Here is a 27,036-nt window from a genome sequence, read left to right as displayed (position 1 = left end):
CCATGGGGAAGTAGTTAGTTCTGAACTTTCAAGAAGGCCTCATTAAAAAGGTAGCCATTTAACAGAATGAATACAAAGGACAGCCCTAGATTGAGAATTCAAATCTTTTTGATAGGAAGATGAAAAATAAGAATTACTAATACAAAGTTCTATTACATTTATTAAAAAAGATGAATATAATAGGCCATGCTATAGCATATGCGGTCTTTGGACCCACTGTGCTCAGAATGAGGCCAAAAGACATTTAAAGAAAATTGATGATTTTGGAAGTAGAAATTGTCAAAGAGAAGTGAGGTAGACTCTGGCAATTAATTACATCACTTTGAAAGAAGAAGAAAGAAAAGAAAGATATGGAAGATAGCTAGGTAGTAAGAGATCCTTAGTATGAAGAATTAGAGACTGCTAAGAGTTAGATTAAGACTAACCAAGTTCAGAAGACCCAGATTCCCTTTTTAGTTTAATCCCAAACACAATTTAGAATAAATAAAATTCTGCCTACCTTAATTCTTTTAGAACTAAAAAGTATTACAAAAGTTTGTAAACGATACTTAAAGATCTTGACATAAGAAGATGCTTCTGTAATAAAATCCACTACACAAATCAAGGCAGCCAGGTTATAACACTAACTAGTCAAGACAATATTGGAGTTCAGCAACTGGAAGGCCCTTAACAAGGAAAAACAAAGGACTCTGATATAGCCATTTCTTTGAGTTAATGATATATTTGGTGCAACCCACTGTCATCTGAGTAGGAAAGTGAGTCGTGGGAGGTGGGCAATCACTGACAAAAATCTTTACGATTGAAAACAATTAGAACTAGATTTGTATTTGGAGACCCAGGTCTTAATTTCAGGCTTGGTCATGGTTTAATCTTTGTCCCTGCATTTTAATTCCTTTCACCATTTGTAAAATGGCTATCTACTACTATCTGCACAAATACAGGGATACTGTTAGAATTAAGTAAGAAAAGGTAGGTTGAAAATAAAAGTGCTATATAAACATATGTTATAAAAAGACACATGTAACATATCTTCCTTAGAAAGACCCAATGTCAGTCTGTTTTAAGCTTCTGTCCTGTGACCAAGGGACAAAAGGTAAAGAAGTAATTCAGCCACTTGAAAAGTACAGAGACATCTCAAAAATGAAAGAGAAACTCATGGGTATGATCATTAATCTGCTTTACATCATCCCATTAACAAGCGGGTCTGAAAATATATTAAAAACCATGTAGCAGAAGTGGGGAACTGACAGAATTTAATAATGCAAGCCCTGAAATTCTTTATTTCAAATAACATTTTAACAGGCAACTTTGCACTAAAATAATAAAATATTAAAGGTAACTAACACTGGAAAGAGACAGGTATACACAGGTATGTGAAGACATGGAGACCTCACACAATCACAGAAAGAGCCAGATGGGCAAAATGAGCATAGACGAAGCGTTCTTTACTGAAGGGAAAAAATTCAACCCTTCATATGGATAATTAAAACATTTGAACACTTTTCCCCCCTTCCAGAATCACAATTATAATTTGATAGGAACAAGAAGATGTTTCACGGAGTAATACTCCCTTGTATTCTTTTAAATTGTTGCAACCATTCTTCCCTAAGTTAAAACTGCTTGATACAAAATTTGAGAAATCATAAATTTACTTTAGAACACCTTTTATACAATCATTAGAATTACATGCCAAATAGATCTTAATTGCAAGTCACTCAACAACATTAAAAAACTGAAAATTTAGCTCATGAAATTAATAAAACCTCGGAATCTTTCACTTTAATGAGAGTATGCAAATATCCCAATTTGTTTTTCTGTAGTCAAGATGCCGTTAGAGAGATCCTCACCCCATAAGAGAAAGGTTAAGAGAAAAGAAAGCAACGGGACTGTTATTCAGACTTTTATCCAAATGTTCACTGAAAAACAAACTTAGAAGTATCTGAAGAAATTAACGCAAGGAGGAAGAAAAGTTGCAGGCTGGTAAGATATTCAATTAGAATTAAATTTGGAGTTATCATTATTACTAATGTAAGAAGTCTGGGATCATTTTTTTTTAAATCAGTGAAACTGTTTTTATTGTTTTGTTTTGATGGATTAAAAAATATGTATTTGCTAGCACTTTTAGGTGGTAATAAGAGGAAAATACTAACAGAAAGAGAACAAAGCAAAAGAATCCTAAAAGACTACTTTGCTCAACTGTATGCAATAAACTTGAAAACTTAAATAGGTAATTTTCTAGAAAATGTAATCAATCAAAACTAACAGCAAAGAGAAAGAAAATCTAAAATTTATAGTAAAAATCACTATTAGAAAATCAAAATCATTGAACATACTAATAGATCTACACAGAAAACAAAATATGATCCTGGCAAAGGTGATGAAAAGATGTTCTACAAATACAATGCCCGTTCTTGCTTGAGAATACTGAATGTAAAAGGACTCTTCTTTAACATGACATCAGCCCCAAAGCCAGCACCATATTTAATGTGAAAACAGTGGATCTATTTCCAAAGTCAGAGAAGCCCATTTTTACCCATATGTTACTCATTGCACTAGAGTAATGAAGTTAAAAGGAATAAAATTGGCAGATGAAATAATTATATACCTAGAATATCCCAAAGAATCAACTAAATATTACTATAAGGTAACTGAGGTATTTAGCATAGTCCAAAACATACAGAAATCTTTCCTTTTTATGTGCAAAGAGAAATCAGAGAGAAGATGAAATGGAAGGAAAGGTCCCTATTTCTAATTTTTAGGAGTATAAAATACTTAGGCATAAACTAAACAAAGAGTCCAAAACATATATGAGGAAATATAAACACACCTTGTTCATGTACATAAAGATTCAGTATCATGAAGATGTCATTTCCCCCAACTTAATTTATAAATCTTATACAGTCCCAGTAAAAATGCTACATAAGGTTTGTTTTCATTTTGTTTTTTGTAGCTAGACATTTGGAAAAATAAGCAAAAAAGGGAAAATATGAAAAGAGAAGAGAAGGACTAGAACTACCACATATTAAAATATTGTACAAAGCCTTTATAAATAAAAAAAGTATATAGTTAACTACATTGTACCAATACGTTCATTTTTTAGTCCTGATACTTGTACTGTGAATATGTAAGATGTTAACATTATGGGAAGCTGGGAAGTTGAGTGAAGGGTATACAGGAAATTACTATACTATTTTTCCAACTCTTTTTTAAGTCCAAAGTCATTTTTGGGGGTGCCTGGGTGGCTCAGTTGGTTGGGTGCCCGACTTTGGCTCAGGTCATGGTCTCACAGGTTGGGGTTCAAGCCCTGTGTCAGGGTCCATGCTGACAGCTCAGAGCCTGCCTGCTTCAGATTCTGTGTCTCCCTCTCTCTCTCTCTCTGCCTCTCCCCAACTCGTGCTCTCTCTCAAAAATAAATAACCTTATTTTAAAAAGTTTTTAAAAAAGTTTTAAAACTTAGGATATCATCATTTGAATAGGTCAACCATGGGAACACACACACACACACACACACACACACACACACACACACACAAATCCATAAGCAAATACATGTAAATTTAGTCATAATGAAGGTAGCATTTCAAATACATGTGAAAAGTTGGGCTTTAAATATGGGCACTGGGCAAAAGGACAGCCATAAGAAAATAGATAAAATCGCATCTACTACTCATATTACACACTAATATGAATCGGAGAAGGAACAGAGATTTAAATGTTTAAGAACATTATATTGCACTTAAATTATGGAAACAGTTTTGTTTTTTAATTAAAGATATTTAAATGGAATACACCCACTTTTGGAGTTCTCTGATGATGTCTATAGAGTAGGAGTAAAAGATCAGGTATGTTACTTCAAGCAAGTGGGAGTTTTTATTTGGTATAAAAGCATAACTACTTTTAAATAAATAGGATATAACTGTGCAGTGGAATACTACACTGGCATTAAAAAGAATGAAGTTGACGTTAAGAAAAAAAAGGCAACCCCCCCCAAACCCCAAAAGAGTGCAGGTCATTGCATCTCATATGGTCCATCCTGTTATATTAAAAGGACTGTGTAAGCATAAAAAATGTCACTGAAAGGATATACAAAAATATAGTCATTGTCTCTAGAAAAAAAAAGGTCTGAGGTCTGCTGAGAAGCCTTCTTTGATACCTTTTAGTAGAGTTTGAAGATTAAAGCAAAAAGTTGGTTCTCTGAAAAGGCTAAATATGATTAGACAGAGAGAAGAGACCAAATACAGAATATGAACAAAATTTGGAAGGGGGTTGCTGATTTAAGAAGAAATAGAAAACCTTAATAGTTCTATAACTATTGAAAAATTGGAGCAGTAAATATTTTCTCCCTTCTCTTCCCAACACAAAAAAACACCAGATCCAAACAGTTTTACATACACTTTCTACCAAGCATTTAAGAAACAAATCATTCCAACTTTATAAAACTTTCCCAGGAATAGAAATAATAGTTAACATGCATTCTATCAGGCCAATACAATTATGATATAAAAGTCAAAGGTAGTGGAAAAATAATTATGGCTAATATTATCATGAATATTAATACAAAAATCCTGAACAAAGTATCAGGAAGCAGAATATATTGGTATACAGTAAAGAAACTATAGCAGAATCAGGCTGGGTTATCCTATGAATCAAAGGATACTTTAACATTATATCATTTATGTGTCATTAACTACATTAAAATATTATATAAGAAAAATCATATGATCATCTCAATAGATAAAAATCATTTGATAAAAGTCATTAGCTATGCAAGAAAAAAAACTCTTAATAAACTGGAAACATAATGAAGCTGGCAAAAGCTAAACATTTTTAACAGTGAAATGTTAGGGGCATTCTTTTTAAAATGAAGAATAAGATAAGGATGTCTATTATTACCACTTTCATTCAACACAATCCTTGAAGTCCTACTTACTAATTACCACAGTAAATTTTTTTGAAAGAATAATGATTGGAGAGCCATTAACAAAGGATAAAAATTTTAAATTATGAAAATTTAAGAAGTTTGTCAGATACAAAAATCATTATACCAAAAAAGTTTTTTTTTTAAATATGAAATTTATTGTCAAATTGGTTTCCATACAACACCCAGTGCTCATCCCAAAAGGTGCCCTCCTCAATACCCATCACCCACCCTCCCCTCCCTCCCACCTAAAAAAAAAAAAAGTTTTAATTCCAAGCAGAATCCTCACCTATTTTTAATTCTTCTTCTTTAAAAATTTTTTTTTTTAAATTTTAGACAGAGAGACAGAGAGAGAGAGAACACATGAGCAGGGAAGAGGAGCAGAGGAAGAGAGAGAATCTTAAGTAGGCTCCATGCTCAGTGCAGAACCGAGCGTGGGGCTCAATCCCACAACCCTGGGGTCATGACCTGAGCGGAAATAAAAAGTCGGACACTCAACCAGCTGAGTCACCCTGGCACCCAATTCTTTTCTCTTTATTTAACAACCAATGCAGGTCCTTATCTTCCATTCTACTTCTCTTCCTATTCTCTACTAAGACCCAATAGGTGATGATATTCAGTTTCCTATCTGCTATATTCTTTGCTCAATCCTTCCTTTCCTTGCATTCTGTAAATGCCTACTTACTTTGGCTGGAGTCTATCCAAGCCTATTCCCAGTAAGGACAAGCTCCAAGATGGCCACCAAAATTACCTGAATTGGCAAACATTTTCTGAAAAGGCTTTGTGAGCCCTAAGATTTCTGTCACAATCTCCTTTTTGTTTTAACACAAAAGCAGCCACAGATAATACCTAAATAAATGGGCATGACCATGTTCCAATAAAACTTATTTTACAAAGACAATGGCAGTTTGCTGACACCTGGCCCAGAACATGAATTTCCAATTCTGGTATTTAAACACCCCAAGGTAGCCCAGATAATTTCAGGTATTTAAACACCCCAAGGTAGCCCAGATAGTTTCAAAGGCTACTGAAAAATTCTCAAGATTAGTATTTCACTTTTAAATAACAGGAAACAACCTGCTATGCTGGAAACAACAGAGAACTAAGAAGTCTTAAGGTCCTCGATTAATTTTTAGCAATCATTTTTAATTTCCATGATTTCTTCATCTTCCAGAAATTTGCTGCAACCTCTATTTGGTTCCCTCTCACTCTATGGCATTATAAGTACATACCTTAAAAAAAACTTTTTTTTACTATCACTTAAATGGGGTCTTAGGAGAAAGAGGTGATAAATGCCAGTGATTAATTTACTAGCTGGCATGAGAAACTCTATTTTTACTTTAAGGTTTTTAATTCATATAGAATTGCTGTTTTTATATATGGTATGAGTATAGTACTTTATTGTCTCCCATATGGAGAACCAATTATATCAGCACTATTTATTAAATAAAACATTTCCTTTCCACTGAACAGAAATGTTATTTCTTATCATTTGCTAAACTCTCATGTATACTTAGAAGTGTTATTGCATTACATTTCTATTAATTTGAGGCAGATTACATTTCTATGATACTAAATCTAACTTCTCTCTGTCATGAATAATTCAAGTCCTTCAATCAAATTTTCTAGTTTTTTTTTCAAGAAACGTTCCTATGCCTTTTCTATCAAATTTATTTGTTTTTTTGTTGTTGTTTTATTTGCCGTGAATAAACACCATTCCATGCCAGATACTGCTAATACCGGTAAGAACTACTGATTTTATTTAATACATATCCCTTACGCACCCACCTTCTCAAATTATCCCATGAATTCTAATAGTTTTTCTTATGTATTTTCTGGGTATAATTATATAAGTTATAAGTAAAGATAATTTTTGTCTCTTCTTTCCCAGTATTTACACATTCCTTATTTTGTTAGCTTGAAACTTCAAAATAACGTTGAATAGTGATCTTATCCCTGATTTTAATAGGAATGGTTTAGTGTTTCACCATTTTATAGTCTTGCTCTTAAGATTTCAGTAAATAATTTTTAGGCATTTTCCTTTTAAGTTTTTATTATTTGATTCATTAATAGTTCACCAGTAAATTATTTCTTCTAGCTTTTCAAGTGGATTACCACAGAGTTGTATATGTTCTCTCATTTAAAAATTTGCCACTTTTCTTATTTGTGCTCTTTTGGTCCTTTGTTTTCTTAATCAGACTTGGTAGTGTTTCATCTGTTTTATTGATCTTTACCAAAAAAATAAACTTTTGGTGTTATATATCCTTTCTACAACTTTATTACTTTATTCATTTCTGTATTTATCCTTAACTAATTACATTAATTCCAACTGATTTATTTTGTTCTTGTTATTTAAACTGAATATTAATTCATTTATTTCCTTACTCTATTTACATGTTCGTTTATCAATTTCTATCTTAATAATGTAAGTACTTAAGGGTATTAATTTTCTTCTCAGTGTAAGCTTGGCTATGTCCCATAGGTTTTAGTATAAAGTGTTTTCCTTTTTATTTCTTGACAATTCATAACTTCAATAGATTTCCTCTTTGATCTAGGGGGAAACTAGATCTTTCTCAATTATTAAGTGTATAAAATGACTTGAGTCATTTTTTTATTGCCACTAACTGATTATTTATTAGACTGGAGACTGTTGCCCTCAAAACTGCTACTATTCAGAATTTTTTAAGGTTTGCCTTGTGGCCAAGAACATGACTAATTTTCAGAAATAACCCACTGAAGTTTTAAAAAAGGAAAAAGTGTAAAAAGTTCTATCACTTAAATCCTTTATATGTGCTTTTCTGTGTATTTGGTATGTGAAATTTATAAAGTCTACCATTTACTGCATACTTAAAATACACTATGTAGTACAAGTGCCCTACATATATATCTCATTTAATCTTCAAAACTGTAAGGTAGCTATCACTCACCATTTTAGAGTTAAGGGATGGGACTTCAAAATGCTAAATAATTTTCGTAAGAACACAAATCAAGTTGCTAAGCCAGATTTCAAACTCCTGTTTCTAATGCTCATGCTTTTAAGGACCATATAATACTATCTTTATGTAGTTTTCATGACCTGTTATATCGGTTAAGTCTACCAAACTTCCAAACTTATGTTCTACTAGGTCTCAATATAACCCTTCTCAAATCCCTCCTCATTATCCCGTGTAGACTATTTTGTACTTTTGTTCACAATTTGTCTCCTTTTTGAATGTCCCTTCCTTTTTTCCTCTGCTTTGCAGTATCTCCATCGTTTAAGGCATAGTTCTGTTGCCTTAACATAAAATCTTCCTGTCCTCTCCAGCTAATAATGAGTCTTTCTGCTGCTGCTGAGTTTTTGATGAGTTTTGTTTTCTCCACCTTTAAGACAAAGTTTATTATTGAACACTTAGACAGATTTTGTTGTTTTTAGGAGAGAGAGAGAGAGAGAGAGAGAGCATGAACGGGGGAGAGGGGCAGAGGGAGAGTGACAGAGAATCGTAAGCAGGCTCCATGCTCAGTGCAGAGCTTGATGTGGGGTTCAATCTCAGGACCACAAGATCACGACCTGAGCCAAAATAAGAGTCAGACATTCAACTGACTGAGCCACCCAGCCACCTCTCGAATACTTAGCTTTTGTTAATTCCCAAATGCTTTATTCTGTGACAGCCACAAAAAGACAAATAACAAGCAGGAATAAACTGAAGCAGTGCTTTATCAGCCACGGAGAGCAAGGAAGAGAAAAAGAGGATACAAGTTCAAAGAATGTCTAAGATGACTTTTCCATTAAAATAGTAAGATGATGGGGGCGCCTGGGTGGCTCAGTTGGTTAGATGTCCAACTTTGGCTCGGGTCATGATCTCGCGGTTTGTGATGTCAAGCCCCCTTTCGGGCTCTGTGCTGACAGCTCAGAGCCTGGAGCCTGCTTTGGATTCTGTGTCTCCCTCTCTGTCTTCCCTTCCCCCACTCATGGGCACATGCGTTCTCTCTCTCTGTCTCTCTCTCTCTCAATAATATATAAACGTTAAAAAAATTTTTGTTAAATAGTAAGATGATGGATTTGTCTCTATGGCTATACAATTGAAATCAACAAGCATTTGACAATTTACTATTCACAAGACACCATACAAATATTATATAGAGATTTTGTTAGGTTGAAATGTGTTCTCCAAAAAGATACATTGAATCACAGGTAGCTAGCCCCTAGTATCTCTGAAAAGTGACCTTATTTGGAAGCAGGTCTTTGCACATGTAATCAAGTTAAGATAAGGTCTTAACCGATTAAGGTGGGCCCTGAATCCAATGACTGGTATCCTTAAAACAAGACCAAGTGAAGAGATGGAATCACCAAGACAGAGGGAAAATGCCATGTAACAATGGAGGCAAAAACTGGAGTCTGCTCCAGTGGAGGCAATGGAGGCAAAAACTGGCAGCTGCAAGCAAAGGAATGCCAAAGATTGCCAGCAACCACCAGGAGCTAGGGAGAGAGACACGGAATAGATTCTCCCTTAGTATCTCCAGGAAGGAACCAATCTTGATGACACCTTGATTTCGGATTTCTAGTTTCCAGAACTGTAAAGAAATAGATTTCTACAGTTTTAAGCCGCTAGTCTGTGGTACTCTGTCACAAGAGCCTTATGAGACCAATGCAAGGGGAAAGATAAGTTGAAACATTCCTTATTCTCAAGTATCTTATTATCTAGCAAAGGAGTAATATTCTAGCAGCATGGGTAAATCAGGTGAGTATACAAATGTATCAGATGTTTGTGTACCACCTTACATTCCCTTGGTTGCCTTTAACTTCAGATGTAAACTGACTGTACATTAGCTATACCGGGTATCTTTTGCTTTCTGTCCTAGAGACACCCCAGCATGGGTCCCCGACATTCATGCATGTACAACCGATAAAAGAATGAATGTTTGATGGGGCAATCCTTGACTAAAGGGCAATGGAAGCTAGTATATATACTCTTTTTATGGTTGGATAATTAATTCTATGTGGTTCCTCAGAAAGTCCTAACAGATCAAGCCACCGTTTTCCAAAGTGACAACTGACTTGAGAACCTATACTTATTCTGGCTGTCCCTTTTCACTTAACTCTTTCTAGCCCTCTATTCCTAGAATCACTTCCTAAAAAAAGTACTTCATCCAAGGCCTTGTCTCAAGATTCTGACTTACAAGGGAACCAGGCTAAGATGCAAACTATTTACAATCCGAGGGCAAATATAGGGCTCCTGTGTGGCTCAGGTGGTTGAGCATCTAACTTTTGATTTTGGCTCAGGTCATAACATCATGATCATGATATTGAGAACCTGCATCCGACTCCATGCTGAGCATGGAGCCTGCGTAAGATTCTCTCTCCCTCTCCCTTTGCACCCCCCTTCCACGCCTTCTCTCTCTCAAAAAAAAAAAAAATACAAATTTGTGTTAAAAAACATTTGATAGAATGCTATGGAAGTAATACCTTGCTGGGAAAATTAGGAAAAACATTGAGAATGCAAAAGCCATTTAAGAAGGGACTTGAAAGATGGCATAAATAGTAACAAACATAAAGGTAAGAGGTTAGTATTTCAGAAAAAGGAACAGCATGATCAAAGTTCAGAGGTTAGAAAAATGATGTATATTTGGGAAAATAGATAGCAATTTAATTTAGCTGAAATCCAGTGTAGAGGAATCAGGGAAAAGAGGGAAGTAAGAGCATAAATATGGTCTGGAACCACATTGTGGTTGGGTGACTTCATACTGTGAGGAAGAAGAGGTTTGGACAGAGTAGCTACAGAAATGGTATGATAACAAGCCTAAAAGGTAGGAGGCCATGTTGCTTTAACGTTTCTATTATAAACCATATCAGAAGTAGGTGATATACTGACATAGATTAAGTGATAATAAAACCAAAAATCTAAAAGTAGTTGGTGGAATATTATTTCAATACTCTTCAATGTTATGTTTATTTACCATATGAGTGACATTATACCCTATACTTTAAACAAATCTGGTACTCGAAAATCTGAATTTACCTAAAAAAGTAACCTTCATTCCCAAAAGTATAACTAACTTAAAAAAAAAAAACTACAAAACTTCAGCTTAAAAAAAAATAAAGAACTGTGTGTATATATGCCTACAGTAGACAGAACAATGGCCCCAAGAAGATGTCCACATCCTAATCCCTGAATCCCATGAACGTGTTACTTTACATAGCTTAAGGGACTTTGATATGATTAAGTTAAGGATCTTGACATGGGGAGATTTTCCTGAATTATATAGGTGGACCTAAGGTAATCACAAGGGCTCTTCTAAGGGGACAGAAGGGTCAGAGTCAGAAAAGCATATGTGACAACAGAAACAAAGGGTCAGAGTCAGAGAGAGATTTAATATGCTGCTGACAATGAAGACAGAAGAAGGGGCTACAAGCCAATAGAGGTGGCCTCTAGAAGCTAGAAAAAAAGGAAATGGATTCTCCCCTGTAGCCTCTGGAAGAAATGCAGCACTGCTGCTATTTTAATTTTGAACCAGTGAAAACCATTTTAGACTTCTGTCCTCTAGGGCTGTAAGATAATAAATGTGTGGTCTCAAACCACCAAATTTGTGGTAATTTGTTACAACAGCAATAGGAAAAAATGCCCTATGATCCAGAGATCCCTCTCCTAGGAATAAATTCCACTGAAATTTCTCATTGGCCATGTAGTTTAAAACATATCTACAATTTCTTTGACCCTATTCCTTCAAAAGGTAGAGCTTAATTTATCTTCCCTTGTGTGAGCTAGACTTAATGACTCACTTCTAATAAAGAAAATATGGTAGCGGTGTGACTTTTGAAACTATGTCTTAGATGGCTTACTTCTTGATCTTTCTTTCTGGGATCAAGGGAAAAAGCCAGCTGCCCTGTCAAGAAGATACTCAAGCTGCTCCATGGAGAGGCCTATGGCAAAGAACTGAGGCCTCTTGCCAAAAGTCAAGAGAAACAGGCTATGTGAGATCCATCTTGGAAGTGGATTCTCCAGTTGAGTCAAACCTTCAGATGACTGTAGCCCTGGCTGACATCTTGACTGCAACTTCATGAGATTGTAAGCCAGATTACACTTTGAATTTCTGCTCCACAGAAACTCTAAAATAATAAATATTTGCTGTTTAAGCCATTAAGATTTGCAGTAACTTTTTATGCAGTATGAAACTAACATAGTCTATAAAGAGTCATGTAGTAGGATGTACAATGTAGCAGTGTGTGTGGTAAAAAGAGATTTGGAAAAAACCTAGGACCCTCCCAGAGGACTAATGATAGATACTACATAACACTATACAGAAGAGTTAGCACAAAAAACTACACAGACATAAAATAAGATATGTAGATCTTAAAAACAGTATTGAATTAAAAATGTTCAAAAATTATGTAAATTAAAAAACAAATTTGGGTACATACCCCAAAGGAATGAAAGCAGGGACTCAGAGATTATTTGTACACCCACCTTCCCAGCAACATTATTCACAATACCTGAAGATGGAAGAAAACCGAGTCCACCCACAGATGAATGGATACACAAAATGTGGTATACATATAATATTATTCAACCTTAAAAAGTTAGGGAGTTACGACACATGCTAACTATTTCACAAGAACTGATGCATGTTTAAGAACACATTTGAATGAATGCGTAAAAAGGGAGTGGGTGTAGGGTGTGGGAATAAAGGGGATAAGTCTTGCCCTATATGGATTGATGATGTCATGATTTGATTTACAAAAAATAATTTTTGAGAACGTATCTTTTACATAATATGTGAGAAGCCACCTATACCAAAATAAGAGCTGGTGTACCTTTCCTTCTAGAAGCTGACCCGACAGAAATCAAGAACCACAGATTATTGACTATTAGAACTAGAAGATCTAGAAATCATTTCATCCAAACTTCTCACTTTATAGTCAAGACACTTAATATTTGAAAGTAATTTACTTTTCAGAATCATCTGTGATTCCAATCAGATTTTATAAAGCATGGTGTTTCAAATCGCAAACTACCAATTTCTCTAAATTAGAAGATACTTTAGGTGATATAAACCCTTAAAGATCCTAGGAGTAGCCAAAGCAATCAGTCTTTAACTAGCAATGACATTTCACTTAGTTCTCTTTTTTGGAGGTAAGTTTCCATGTTTTATTTGATTCTCCAATACATTTTATAGGTCTGGCATTTTAGTAGGTACTCAAATATGTAGTGAATGTACTCCCTTGAGTACTATTCATCTTCTCTATATCAAAGTGCTCTATCTCATCTTGTGGGCTAAGTAATATTCCACACAGATTGGAAAGAAAAGAAAGAAAAGAAAGAAAGAAAGGAAGGAAGGAAGGAAGGAAGGAAGGAAGGAAGGAAGGAAGGAAAGAAGGAAGGAAGGAAGGAAGGAAGGAAGGAAGGAAGGGAGGGAGGGAGGGAGGGGAGCAGGAAGGGGGAAGGTCAAAATTAAGAATAACATTTAATATAAAAAGACTGGTTAAATTATGTGTAATTAATGACACTAAAAAATAGAGAAAAATGATAGGACAAAAGTCCACACAGCGTCAATAAATAGCTTTTGATTCAGTTCTCGGGCATATTTATGAATATTTAACTTTTGAATTCCTTAAAGTTCAATTTCAAAGACCACAAAAATCAACAGTTCAGTCTTATGTTAGGTATTTCACACCACAAGAGGAAAGAAATCAACTTTTCTTAATTTAGTTATTTAATTCCAGAAAGTACTAAAATTTAATGTTATTCTATTTAAAAGTGTGCATATGATTAATGAGATGCTCTTTTAAAAAAAAGGATGTTATGAATGTCATTATGAAAACTGCTGTCTCTCCATTTGCTTAGCTAGCAGATATTTTACAAAGCATTCTTCTATCATGGTTAGAAACTCAAAACCAAGTAAGATTTATTTTTCATTTAATGAATAATTTGTCAATGACATATTACTTTTCAAATAATTTCTATGACATACTATTCTGTATATTATGTAGTAAGAGATATTATGAAATATTTTATAGACCTATGCCCTTTATATCCTTTTACAATACATGACCTTGGATAAAGTCACAACATAGTTAAGAATACTCTTAACACTTTAAAATGAAAATAATGCTACACCGAGGTATTTAAATAGTAAAATAAGATAATCATAAACTCCCAAAGACTATGCTAACTGAGGTTCAAAGAAATGACTGGTATTAGCTATTAAATTTCATTTGCAACTTTAATGTGACATCTTTAATTCTAGCTGCAGTTTCCATCAGATTTAAAAAAGAGATCTTAAGGACTATTAACCCTGATATACATGATCAAATAATTCTTAAAGTAGAAACAATTGTTTAAATAAAGAACAAAATTGCTTTAATTTATCAGTGAAAACTTTACATAGTCTAATTTATTCAAGTCCAATTCCTTAATATGTTGAAAAAAAATTACTAAAACAAAATTACAGGTTCTCAGAAGACTTTCTACCACATAAGCACTATTTAAGAGACACTGTCCCTGATCCTCGAGGGCTTTACAAAGCCAATGCCATCCAGTTCAGGGAGTAGGGAGGTGTGGCAGGCTGGCTGTCATAATATGCATAAAGATAAGGTATTTAAAATCATATTTAATCTGAAAACATGTTTTTAGCAAGAAAAAAATAAGTGCAATGAAAACACTCTGTATCAAGAGTATATCTTATGAGTGTTTACTAAACAAATAAATCTAAAAGAAAAACCTTGGTGCTTTAATTTAAAATATCTGCCTTTGGAGTTTATTCAATAATATCTAAAAGTAACCAAAAGTAATATAAAATTACTTAATACAGATCTTAAATCTTAAGCCTATGAAAAATTTATCACTAATTTTTCATAAAGTAATTCACGTTATAGTGATTTATTCTCGAACAACCTAGTTGATGGCATAAAGCTACACTAACAAAGGAAAAGAGCCACACTGCTTCATACATAATTTATTAACATTTCCTATAGGATTTACGTTAAAGGAAAGAATCTGAACATCTCTTCTATGATGTAGAATCAAGTGTCTGATACATCCCACTGCCAAAACATTCACAGCCTGGTATTTTTCCTACTTTAAAAAATTAAGTATTTTTTTTCTCCTATTCAGTTTACAATTATAAACTATGGCTTCTCGTAAAAGGAGTTCTACCACCAGCATTGCTGCAAGGTTTCTTATTCCTCTGCAGTTGTCTTTTCAGTCTAACAGAGGGAGAAGAGCACTGCTGCAGTCATCTACAAAATGCCACTACCGTTTCGACTTGTAACTAACAAAGACGCTGGTATCTTTTTGCCACCCTATTCAGAGACTACTGTTCATTTAGATGTGTTGCAAAAGCAGGCACTTTGGTGACCAAAATTTCTCCAATCAACCAAAACCATCACTCAAGCTCTGCAGTATCTGCCTCCTCCCCTTCCTCCTCTCTGAAGTAGCCCTGTCCACTAGATTCACATCAGCCATCAGCAGCAGCTTTGTATCCCCTCTCTTGGCTACCACTGCATATGTCCTTGTGGCCAGGGAGGAAAAAAAGCCTTTCAATGGGCTAGAGCTTTTGCTCCTCGCCATGAATATGTTCCATTCTTTGTTGTCCTCTACCCGTTTCCTTAGATACTGTTATTGCACTCTGTCAACAGGCATTATAAAAACAAAACCTCCTCTAGCTTCAAAAACAGCTTTCTCACCAGACTCCCCTTAAGACTCCTACCCCTCCCCCCTTCTTCCTCTTCTGTCAAAAACCCAGGATCAGAAGCACAGGAAATCCATCTCCTGTGCTGCAGTGGGGGGAAGGGGGGAGACGCCCCTGCCTCCTGGCTTGGCATGTGGCAATAGACCCTGTGCCAAGGAAAGGCCACCGGTTTCAGACAGTGAGAGGGAAAACCGCGTCCCCCTCCCCCCGCAGCAAGCAAGGCTATCGTGGCTCCAGCACTTACCCCATTTCCGAGCCCAGCAGCACCTCCATTCCGTCTCCAGTGACACCCAGGCGGGCTGCGCCAATACAGCCACATGTCGGTCACGTGAGCCCACGCCCAGCCAATCAGCAGGTCCCCGACGGGAATGAGGAGCGCCCTGGTCCGCATCCAGAGGATTACACAGCTGCTTCACGCTCGGTTTCCAGACCCGCACTCCGCACTCCGCAGTAGGGCACCAAGCCCCGCCCCACTGCCCGGCAGCCGAGCCCTAGCCCGCACCTAGTGCTGGTGGGTGCGCCCATATCGCGCCTTTCCCCGGCAACCCACAGAAGCCAAGGAAGCTGACTAGCATAATAGGTTGGGGTGGGGGAGGTTCACAGGACAGAAAGATTAGCATGAGATGCTGGAGGTAGGTGGGTGAATAATAAATTACATCTCATTTGCTAAGATTTACATTACTTGCAGCACAGAGAAAAAAAATTCTATTAAATATATTACAATGAATCACTTCACATTACAAGTCACTTGTGATTTGTTAAAAATACAGTTACTACAAAAGCTATGATGGCAGCATAGAGTGGTTGAGATCAATCATGGAGTTACAGGGTCCGGAATGAATCTGCTCCTGCCACTTACTAGATGGGTGGACTATAGTCACTTAAAGGCTTAGTGTTTCAATTTCCCCTACAAAATGGGAGAAGTATATACATGATGCAGTATTTACAGCAGTCCCTGACACAGTTAAGTGCTGTTAGCTTCTACTAACCTGAGTGGAAATTCTATATTTCATTTAGAAAAAAAAAAAATTTTTTTTACATTTTTATGTATTTTTGAGAGACAGAGCACAAGTGGGGGAGGGGCAGAGGGAGAATGAGACACAGAATTCAAAGCAGGCTCCAGGCTCTGAGCTGTCAGCACAGAGCCCAATGCAGGGCTGAACCCACAAACCTTGAGATCATGACCTGAGCCGAAGTCAGACGCTCAACCGACTGAGCCACCCAGGCGCCCCTTCTATATTTCATTTAAATCGAACCAAGTGAAGCTTAAATTACTTATTTTTAGAATTTCAAAAGTTCGAAGGACAAATTCAAATTGCCAAGAATTTAAAGTAGATTTAAATTTTGATTTAAATGGGGGGAGGAGACCAATTTCCATGATATATTTCAAAGGATATTTAACTTCAGATTTTTAAATGAAATGTTATTTACTATCATCTTTTCTTAGTTTTTCAAATCAACAGCATCAAAAGCAGCAAGCTATTAAACAGCATATTTGGAGCATTTCCATTTTATTAAAAATTGTATGAATCAGAAAAATAATAGATACAGCAAAATGCTCATAGACACACAACCACTGTTCACAGTGGTCATCCTTGGAAAGTGGGGTTATGGAGTTATTTCTTTTTCCTTTGTGCTTTTGAATATTTTTCTCTTTATCTTATAATGCCATACATGTATATACATATGTATATATACATACATATATAGCAAATATATATATATACACACCATATCTGTATATGCCATATATAATGCCATATATATATGGCAAATAATACCCTCTAAATATTGTTGGATGAACACATGAACACTGACCACATATTACTAGTAATTACAAAATTATATATTAAAAGTTTAAATATATTTAGAAATAATTTCTCTTCATATTTGAAATAAAGGAAACATGTGAATCAATTTGATTCTATCTAAAATATCCCTTTCGTCAGGATGACTTAGTTTTACAAAAGGCTTTCAATCTCTTACCGAAAGTGCATGATTCACTGAACAAGACTTAATTATTTATACAGTCACTGAGTATTTGTGACAAATCCAGAATAGATAATTCCTCATAAGGCCTAAACTTCTGGAAAGAAAAAGTACCCTTCAAAACAAAGAATACATTTTAGAAGCTCCTAAAAATAACTTCTTAGTATCTTAAGAAACAATTCTATTACTCTTGACTCAGACTATGATTCAAGCTCTTATTGAGTAAATCAGTTTGTAGCCAAAACATATGTCTAAATTTTTACTGTTATGTATTGCAGAAGTCAGAGATTCAAATGACAAAATTCTGAAGAAAGTTCTGACCATTACATGTTCAATACTCATGATAATTTAAATCTAAAAGCAAGCCAATGTAAAAACTTCACATTTTACAATAAGGTCAGTGAAACATTAATTTGTGCTACCAGTTTGCATGTATCTCAGAATACAGCTCCTGCCATCCCTATTTAAATAAAAATGTTAGCATTTACACTACATATATATGTTTGCACTAAAAATATGTTCTGATTAAAGTGAAATACTAACAACAAATTGTATGTTAAGGCTATTAACGTGTTTGTACTCACAAAACATGGTTTTCAATATCTGGTTCATTTATATCTGTTCATTTATGATCAAATTTGACTGTTTTTAGTAAATGTTAGTAAGTAAATACTATAAATATGAACACATATTTCAGAAAACCTTCTGAACCTTCTGCAGCTTAAAAAAACTAATGACTAAATACAATGAATAGGATTAAAAAAATTTTTTTTAATGTTTTTATTTATTTTTGAGACAGAGAGAGACAGAGCATGAGCAGGGGAGGGGCAGAGAGAGAGAGGGAGACACAGAATCTGAAGCAGGTTCCAGGCTCTGAGCTGTCAGCACAGAGCCTGACGCGGGGCTTGAACTCACGGACTGTGCAATCATGACCTGAGCTGAAGCTGGACGCTTAACCGACTAAGCCACCCAGGAGCCCCACGAATAGGATTTTTAATGTCTTAAATATTGCATTCCATTTTAACATAGACATGTTTGGGCTAATTTTAAGACTTGTGACTTCAAAAACTGATAAGAATATGGGCAACATTATTAACTAGTATAAAAGGAGTTAAAATTCGAGCTCCTTTCAGTTATCTTAATGGACTCTTATGCTTTGTTAATATTTAACTTTCTTTTTACTGGGAGACTTCTATACTTTATAGTGAAATAGATTTATGCCTATGAAGATATCAAGTTTCTTTAAAAATAATAATTATGTATTGAAAAAGCACATGCCAGTGTAAATCTAAGTTCTCCAGATGATAAACCATCAAATAAAGCTGATATTCATTTAGAAACCTCTGGTCTTTAGATTTATATTGGGTTATAGCAAGACAAAGTGAAAGAGAATAAAATGAGACCAATCTCATAGGCCATATTGGCTATGAAGATCACTTCTCCCATATTTTCTATATTTTTCACAGAATCTGGGAAGGAGCTGAACTGTTGCAATGGCAATGGGATTTTTAGTGATGTACAAACTAAATGGAAGATATAATCATAGTCTTCTACAAGCCAGACTTAATCTTCCTCAAGAGGCAAAAGTTTCCAAAAGAAACTGCCTAGCACCAACATTACAAGCTTAAGTAGTTTTTCTACCTCCAGTCTTTCTTCTCTTTAACTGGCAAACACCAAAACAGTTTTTTATACCCCTGCTCAAAGAATATTTCATGGCTTTCTACCGCTGACAGTGGAACTGAGTCAGTTTGGAGTTTAATCATGGAGTGCCCTGAATGGCATATCAATTCATTAGTTTTCTTACACTGATAGTCTTCTATTTGTATTAAATTTCCTATGGCTGCCATAACAAATTACCACAAAGGCCATGGCTTAAAACAACAAAATTTATTATCTCACAGTTTTGCTGTTCAGAAGTCTGAAATGGGTCTCATTCTAAGCTAAAATCAAGGTATCTACAGGGCTGCATTCCTTTCTGGAGGCCCTAAGGGAGAATTTGTTTTCTTGTCCTTTCCAGCATCTAGAGACCAAATTCCTTGGTTCAAGGCCTCCTTCCTTCATCTTCAAAGCTAGCAACAGTGGAGTCTTCAATTTGCAGCACTCTGATCTTGCTTCTGTTGCCATCATCTCTTTCTTTGGCTCTTGTTCTACTTCCCTCTTACACTTTTATTATTATTTAAAAAAAATTTTTTTTAAATCTTTATTTTTGAGAGAGAAAGAGAGAGGGAGAGGGGGAGGGGGAGGGGGAGAGGGAGAGAGGGAGAGGGAGAGAGGGAGAGGGAGAGGGAGAGAGGGAGGGAGGGAGAGGGAGAGAGGGAGGGAGAGAGAGAGAGAGAGAATATGAATGAACAAGCTGGGGATGAACAGAGAGGGAGACACAGAATCTGAAGCAGGCTCCAGGCTCTGAGTGGTCAGCACAGAGCCCAAAGGCGGGCTCAAACTCATGAACTGCGAGACCATGACCTCAGCCAAAGATGGATGCTTCATTGACTGAGCCACCCAGGGGCCCATTCCCTCTTACACTTTTAAAGATTCATCTCAAGGACCCTTAAATAGGTCCACCTCAGCAATCCACGATAATCTCCCTATTTTCAGGTTACCTCATTATCAACTATTCCATCTGTAACCTTAATTCCCCTTTGTCACATCATTATTCTGCCTATCACACTACAGCTTAACTTTATTTCAGAACCTGCATCCTAATAATAGTCCAATTAAACTATTTTATAGAACCATTTAAGGATTAAATGGGTAATTTTGGACAGATTTTATAAACTACAAAATACTTTTTTAAAGTAAAGGATTACTAATTGCTCTATTGGTCCAAATCAAAGTTCATCGTCAACATACGTTTCCATGAAGTAATCTACCATCCCATCTTGAATCAATTCACCCTCCTCTTCTCTCCATTGTTACTACCTCTTTTATGGCACAAACGCATTTTGTACCTTTGTGTGCACATTTCCTTTCCTATTCCTGACTATAATAATCTTAAAAAAATTTGTTTAATGTTTGTTTATTTTTGAGAGAGACAGAATGCAAGCAGGGGAGGGGCAGAGAAAGAGGGAGACACAAAATCTGAAGCAGGCTCCAGTCTCTGAACTGTCAGCACAGAGCCCGACATGAGGCCTGAACCCACGAGATGTGAGATCATGACCTGGGCCGAAGTTGGCCGCTTAACTGATTGAGCCACCCAGGCGCCCCATGACTATAATAATCTTGAGGGAAGAGCCATACTTGATTTTATCTAGCATGTTTCATGGTGTGTAGCACAATATTTTGTGCATTATAGGTACTTATTAAATATTAGTATAAGGAATGATTCAAAATTAATCTCCAGGGGTGCCTGGGTGGCTCAGTTGGTTAAGCATCTGACTCTTGATGTTGACTCAGGTCATGATCTCATGGTTTCGTGAGTTCAAGTCCCACATCAGGCTCTGTGCTGACAGCGTGAAGCCTGCCTGGGATTCTCTCTCTCCTCTCTCCCTCTGTCCCTCCCCTACTGGTGCTGTCTCTCTCTCTCTCTCTCTCTCAAAATAAATAAACATTTAAAAATAAATAAAAAAGATTGATCTCCAAAGGTATCCAATGCAGATGCTCTCATGGAATAAAAGTAGAACAAATACTGAATAATTATATTATTGCAAAATAACTTTCTAAGAGGAAACAGAATGCTTTAAATAAAAACCCTGGGCCCTGTAGATGGGAAAAATGCGATGCAGCCTTGGGACCAAATTTTTAAGGTTAGGTGGCTGCACACTAAGAATCACTTTAGGAGCTTCAAGAAGTTTTCAAACACCATTAAATCAGAATCTCTAAGAATGAAGCCCAGGCATTAGTATGTGCTGCCAGGATTAAGTACGAAGCAGTTTCCTAGCTTCAGCTGCCAAAGTTCCCACTGCACTATGGGAGGGAGGCCATTTTGAAATGCCTTTTCATTTAGAGTGCTATACAGCTTGAGGCATCTGCTTAGAGAAGAAAAAACTTCTTCCTGTCAAAAAGCTCTCTAAGCCTATATTAGCAGTTAAGATGAGAAAAAATATGTAGAACCAATAAATATACAGAAAATGTTCTACTACATTAAGGAAGCAAAGAAATAAAAGCAAGAATATCATTTTCACCTATCTTATTCAATAGGTGAAACTTAAAATAATATTGTGGGTCAGTAAGGATACATGAAAATAAGCAGCAGTTTCAAAAGTCCTTAAATACTATGTTTAAAATGCTCATACTGAAGTAAGCCCAGTTAAAAGAAATTATCCTACATACAGATACATGCACAAAGAATTATATTCAAAGACACTCAGTATTGTTCACACTAGGGAAATGTTAACAAACAGCCTCAATGATTGAAACAAATGTTTGGTTCATTATACTTATGTTACAGTTAAAGAGAATTAAAATTATGTCGGATATACAAGTGTATAAAAAGGGATAAAATACTTAGGAATAAATTTAACCAAACAGATGAAAGATCTGTACGCTGAAAACAATAAGATACTGATGAAAGATATTAAAGACACAAGCAAATGCAGACACTCCATGTATAGAATGGAAGAATTAATATTGTTAAAATGTCCACACTACCCAAAGCAATCTACAGATTTAACACAATCCCCATCAAAATTCCAGTGGCATTTTTCAAACAAACAGAACAAATAATCCTAATATTTGAGTAAAACCACAAAAGACCCTGAGTAGTCAAAGCAATCTTGAGACAGAACAAAGCTGGAGGCACCACACTTCCTGATTTCAAACTATGTTGCAAAGCTATAATAATGACAACAGTTTGCTTTTGGCATAAAAAAAGACACAGGGATGCCTGGCTGGCTCAGTCAGTAGAGCATACAACTCTTGATCTCAGGGTTGTGAGTTCTAGCCCCATGTTGGATATAGAGATTACCTTAAAAAAACAAAAAACAAAACAAAACAAAGACAAAGAAAAGACGCATAGATCAATGGAACAGAATAGGAAAAAATGTGTATATGGTCAGTTAATTTATAACAAAGGAGCCAAGAATATAAAATGGGAAAAGGACAGTACCTTTAACAAATGGTGCTGGCAAAACTGGACAGCCACATGCCAAAGAATGCCCTATTTTGCACCACACACAAAAATCAACTCAAAATGGATTAAAGACTTAAATTAAGACCTGAAAGCATAAAACTCCTAGAAGGAAACATATAGGAGGTAGGTTCCCTGACACCGGTCTTAGCAATGACTTTTTGGATTTGAAACCAAAACCAAAAACAAACAACTGGGACTACATCACACTAACAAGCTTCTGCACAGCAAAAGCAGCTATCAACAAAATGAGGGGTGTCTGGGTGGCTTAGTCAGTTAAGTGTCTGACTCCGGTTCTGGTCATGATCTCACAGTTCATGAGTTTGATTCCCGCGTTGGGCTCTGTGCTGACAGTTCAGAGCCTGAAGCCTGCTTCGAATTCTGTGTCTCCCTTTCTCTGCCCCTCCCAGACTCGTGCTCTGTCTCTGTCTCTCTCAAAAATAAACATTAAGGGGTGCGTGGGTGGCTCAGTCGGTTAAGCATCCAACTTCGGCTCAGGTCATGATCTTGCCGTCCGTGAGTTCGAGCTCTGCGTTGGGCTCTGTGCTGACAGCACAGAGCCTGGAGCCTGTTTCAGATTCTGTGTCTCCCTCTCTCTCTGACCCTCCCCCGTCATGCTGTCTCTCCCTGTCTCAAAAATAAACATTAAAAAAATTTTTTTTTAAATAAAATAATAAAAATAAATAAACATTAAAAAATTAAAAAATATATATTATTCAACCATGAGAAAGAAGGAAATTTTGCCATTTGCAACAATATGGATGGACCTTGAGGGCATTATGCTAAGTGAAATAATCCAGACAGAGAAAGACAATTACTGCTTGGTATCACTTATAGGTGGAGTCTAAACAAAAAGCCAAACTCATAGAAAATAAAAAATAAAATGTCACAGAAGATAATTATGTAATATATAAACACATAATTTATACAATATTAGTGAAAGTGTAGAGTATTGTATGTTTAAGATGATACCAACTAGCTTTTTTTTTTTTTTTAAAGAAGAATGATATATGTGCACAGATAAACCAAAATATGTCTCCTCCCTGGGTATAGGATTTTAGAAATTCTAATTTTTCTGAATTTTGTAAAATTTCCATCATGTAACACACATTTCAATATATATTATCTGTAATTTCTTTTTAAAGTTAAATACTTCTAAGTTGAACACAATTTGAAATCACATTTGAAGGAGAAAGAAATTAAATTAACAGTTATTACTCATCTAACCTGTGTCCAGAAGCAGATTCAGATTTTGTGGGGACCAGAAGCAAATATAAATTGTGGGGGAACCCTCCTTAAGTACAAATTAATTCAAAATTGCTAGGGCTACAGCAAAAGGGCTTAGGAAGGGCCTATGAAATTAGGGCATTAACCTTCATTAGTTTCATGATAAATTTGCTTCCAAATCAATAGCAGACATTACATTAGGCAAATACATATGTCATCTAATCCTAATAAAACCTCTGAAGAAATTTTTTTAAAATCACTATTCACAAACACACAGAATTGAGGCTTAAAGCAATTTAAAGACTCATCCAAGTACACACAACACTGAAGTGGCAGTCTGACTCCTAAGCCAATGTTGATCACACTGCTCACCTTTCAGGTCTCATGAACACTTCCCTACACTAAATTATATCTAAGTATGTTATCTCCCAGAGCAGCTTGTACTTCTCGTTTAGAACCTCATGTCTCATAAAAAGTTACTTGTTCAATTATAATCCTGATGATTATTGCAGCACCTGGCTGTGCAGAAGGTGCTCAATAAATATTTATTATATGAATACATTTTTAATAATCAGAATAAGTGAAAATGAGAAGACTCAAAATAGTTTTGAAAATGTCTATTTGGAATCTACAATAAATCCCCTTCGCCCATATCAGTGAGTAACCACAGATTTCTCTATTAGATACCTAGGACAAAATTTCTTTAAATGCAGAAGACATGTCTGTGTTAATTTCATTAAATAAAGAGAAACATAGTTTGGAGTTGTTTTATGGGGGTATGGCAAATACAAGCAGTGTGTGGTAGTAGGCACATCAGTAAAGGCAAACAAACAAACAAACAAACAAACAAACCAAGAAAGAAAAACTATGAAGAACTTAATCATGGTTACTCTGAGTTAATTCTGCTTCACTGTCCTTGTACCATTTAAAATATGTTAACTATGTATTAGGTTAAACATGCCCTGTTGTTACTCTAGTGAGTATGCTACATTACATGGTAAAAAGGACTTCGCAGATATAACTGAGGTTATTAATTGGCTGATTTTAAAATTGGGAGATGTAACTGGAATTAAAATAAAAACTGAAAAAAATAGGGAGATTATCCTGGGTGGGTGCAACGTAAACAAATGATCCCTCAAAAGCTTCAACATGGTTAATGACTTCTCAAAGAAGTTAGAATAGAATTTCAAATTCCTCACCTTGGTTTATAAAACTGCATAATCTAGCTTTTGTCCTCATCCCCACTCTCCTCTTCTGCCTTGCCCTTTCGGCACTCTTTCTTATGCTTTTGTACTGCCTTTCCTTTAGCCTCAAGAACTCTGCTTCCAAATCTTCAAATGACTGCTCCATCGTTATCATTCAGATCTTGGCATAAATGTCACATCTTCAAAGAGACCTTCCATGGTTACCTTATCAACATTGGTACTGTCCTTAAACTTTCTACCACATAATCCTGTTTTGTCCTCAAATCATTTTAAGATCTGAAAGGCTCTATCTAGGTACCTATTTATCTATTTATTTTTGTCTCCCACATTGTTTACCAAAGTAGAATATAAATTGCATGAGGACAGGAACCTAGATTCTTGTGCACTGCTGTTTCCTTCACACCTGGAACAATGCTTCGTGCACAGTATGCATCAATACATACTCCTGAAAGTATGAATGTAGATGATATAAAGATGAATTAGGCATTAATTTAGAATCAAGTAGGGGATCTAAAACATTTACAACAAAAGTTTTAATACAAGGCAACATCTGTATCAAAGGATGAGAGATTAGATGATTTCTGGCTAGATGATCAAGAAAAATTTCAGACAGAAAATAGCAACAGAACTAGCCTTGAAAGGTATTTAGGAATTTTTCAAGACAAAGATTTTGATTTTGTCTGTTAGATTAAAGAATTTAGACTTCATCTTATAGGTAAATGAAAATAAAGATGTTTCAAATAAGTTAGGATACACAATTAGAGACAAGATTCACAGAAGTTAATAGGACTAGCTTCTAGTTCCTACTCAAGAGGGGAGATAATCAGAAATTATATGCATGTTACTATTAGTTTATAGTTAAATGTAATGACCAAAGACTTTTTCAATTGGAAAATATAATGGCAGGGAAAAATAATAAATTTTATATTCTGCAAGAAACCTAACTTTGCTTTATTTGGTGTTATTTTAGCAATTTTGACAACACAGTTATTTATTAATTTTATGTTGTTAATAAAACAACAACAAAAAAACCCACAAGGTCACCTTTGGCAACCATTTTATCCAACTAACAAAATATTCAAATATTTGCATGTAAGTAGGGGATATTTTGTTTTCTAAATTCTTAACATGTCCTAATCTGGTAAAGTGTTAGAATCAGGACATCCAATGTTTTAAACTATCCCCTTGGGGGAAAAAAATCCTGATCAATTTTTTAAAATGAAATGTTTAAAACAAGACTTTATGCTTGCCTTTAAAAAAAAAAATTGTCTCGCTTAATGTTAACTCTGCTCTTCACTGAAAACCAGAAATAGCTATAAGATTGCTCCCTAAAATACAATTTACAATACAAACTTATAAACCCTATTCATTTTAACACTAACAGCTCAGGGACATAAGTCACCAAAACAGTACCAAGTGTTTATGGTATCACTGTGAACACAAGAAAAAGAAGCATGCAGAGTGAGTTTTTGAAAATAGTCTTTCTCTAAGAAAAACATAATTAAAAATTAAAATCACATTAACATTTAAATTATCATAGGGGTGCCTGGGTGGCTCAGTGGGTTAAACATCCGACTTTGGCTCAGGTCATGATCTCGTGGTTCATGAGTTCGAGCCCCATATTAGGCTCTGTGCTGACAGGTCATAGCCTGGGCCTGCTTTGGATTCTGTGTCTCCTTCTCTTTCTGTCCCTCCCCCACTCGCATTCGCGCTCTCTCTCTCTCTCTCTCTCTCAAAAAGAAACATTAAAAAAATTTTTTTTAATTAGCATAAACTACCTAGATTACCTGAGGAATCCTTTATCAACTTATATACATCGGCCTTTGAAATACATAAGGATCAATAAGGAAAACCCCAATTTTAATTGAGGTTAAAAACAAAATTTGGTGTACATAAGAAAATAAATTATAGCCTAATAATGGCACTTCTTTATTTATTAGAACCTTAAACCAAATCTTTGAGTCAAG

The 27,036-nt window shown here is 35.5% G+C and overlaps 1 protein-coding gene across 13 annotated transcripts in view; it reads right to left on the bottom strand.

Annotated features, from left to right (window-relative positions):
• The window catches only part of APC (APC regulator of WNT signaling pathway), a 172,994-nt gene that overhangs the window by 75,611 nt on the left and 70,347 nt on the right, over positions 1–27,036 (bottom strand). Inside the window, exon 1 of one of the 13 annotated variants that reach the window (XM_027035960.2) lies at positions 15,828–15,961. The exons of 11 other annotated variants lie outside the window; for them this stretch is intronic. The gene's annotated coding sequence lies outside the window, so the exon portion shown is untranslated. Of the gene's footprint in view, positions 1–15,827; positions 15,962–27,036 lie in introns of those variants that run through there. One more of the 13 variants, XM_027035943.2, reaches the window with a different exon arrangement.

The sequence above is a fragment of the Acinonyx jubatus genome, chromosome A1 (assembly GCF_027475565.1).
Source record: "Acinonyx jubatus isolate Ajub_Pintada_27869175 chromosome A1, VMU_Ajub_asm_v1.0, whole genome shotgun sequence".
In the NCBI taxonomy this organism is placed as follows: Eukaryota; Metazoa; Chordata; class Mammalia; order Carnivora; family Felidae; genus Acinonyx; species Acinonyx jubatus.
The sequence above is the reverse complement of the archived record's forward strand: the minus strand, read 5'-3'. Positions and strand labels throughout refer to the sequence as shown.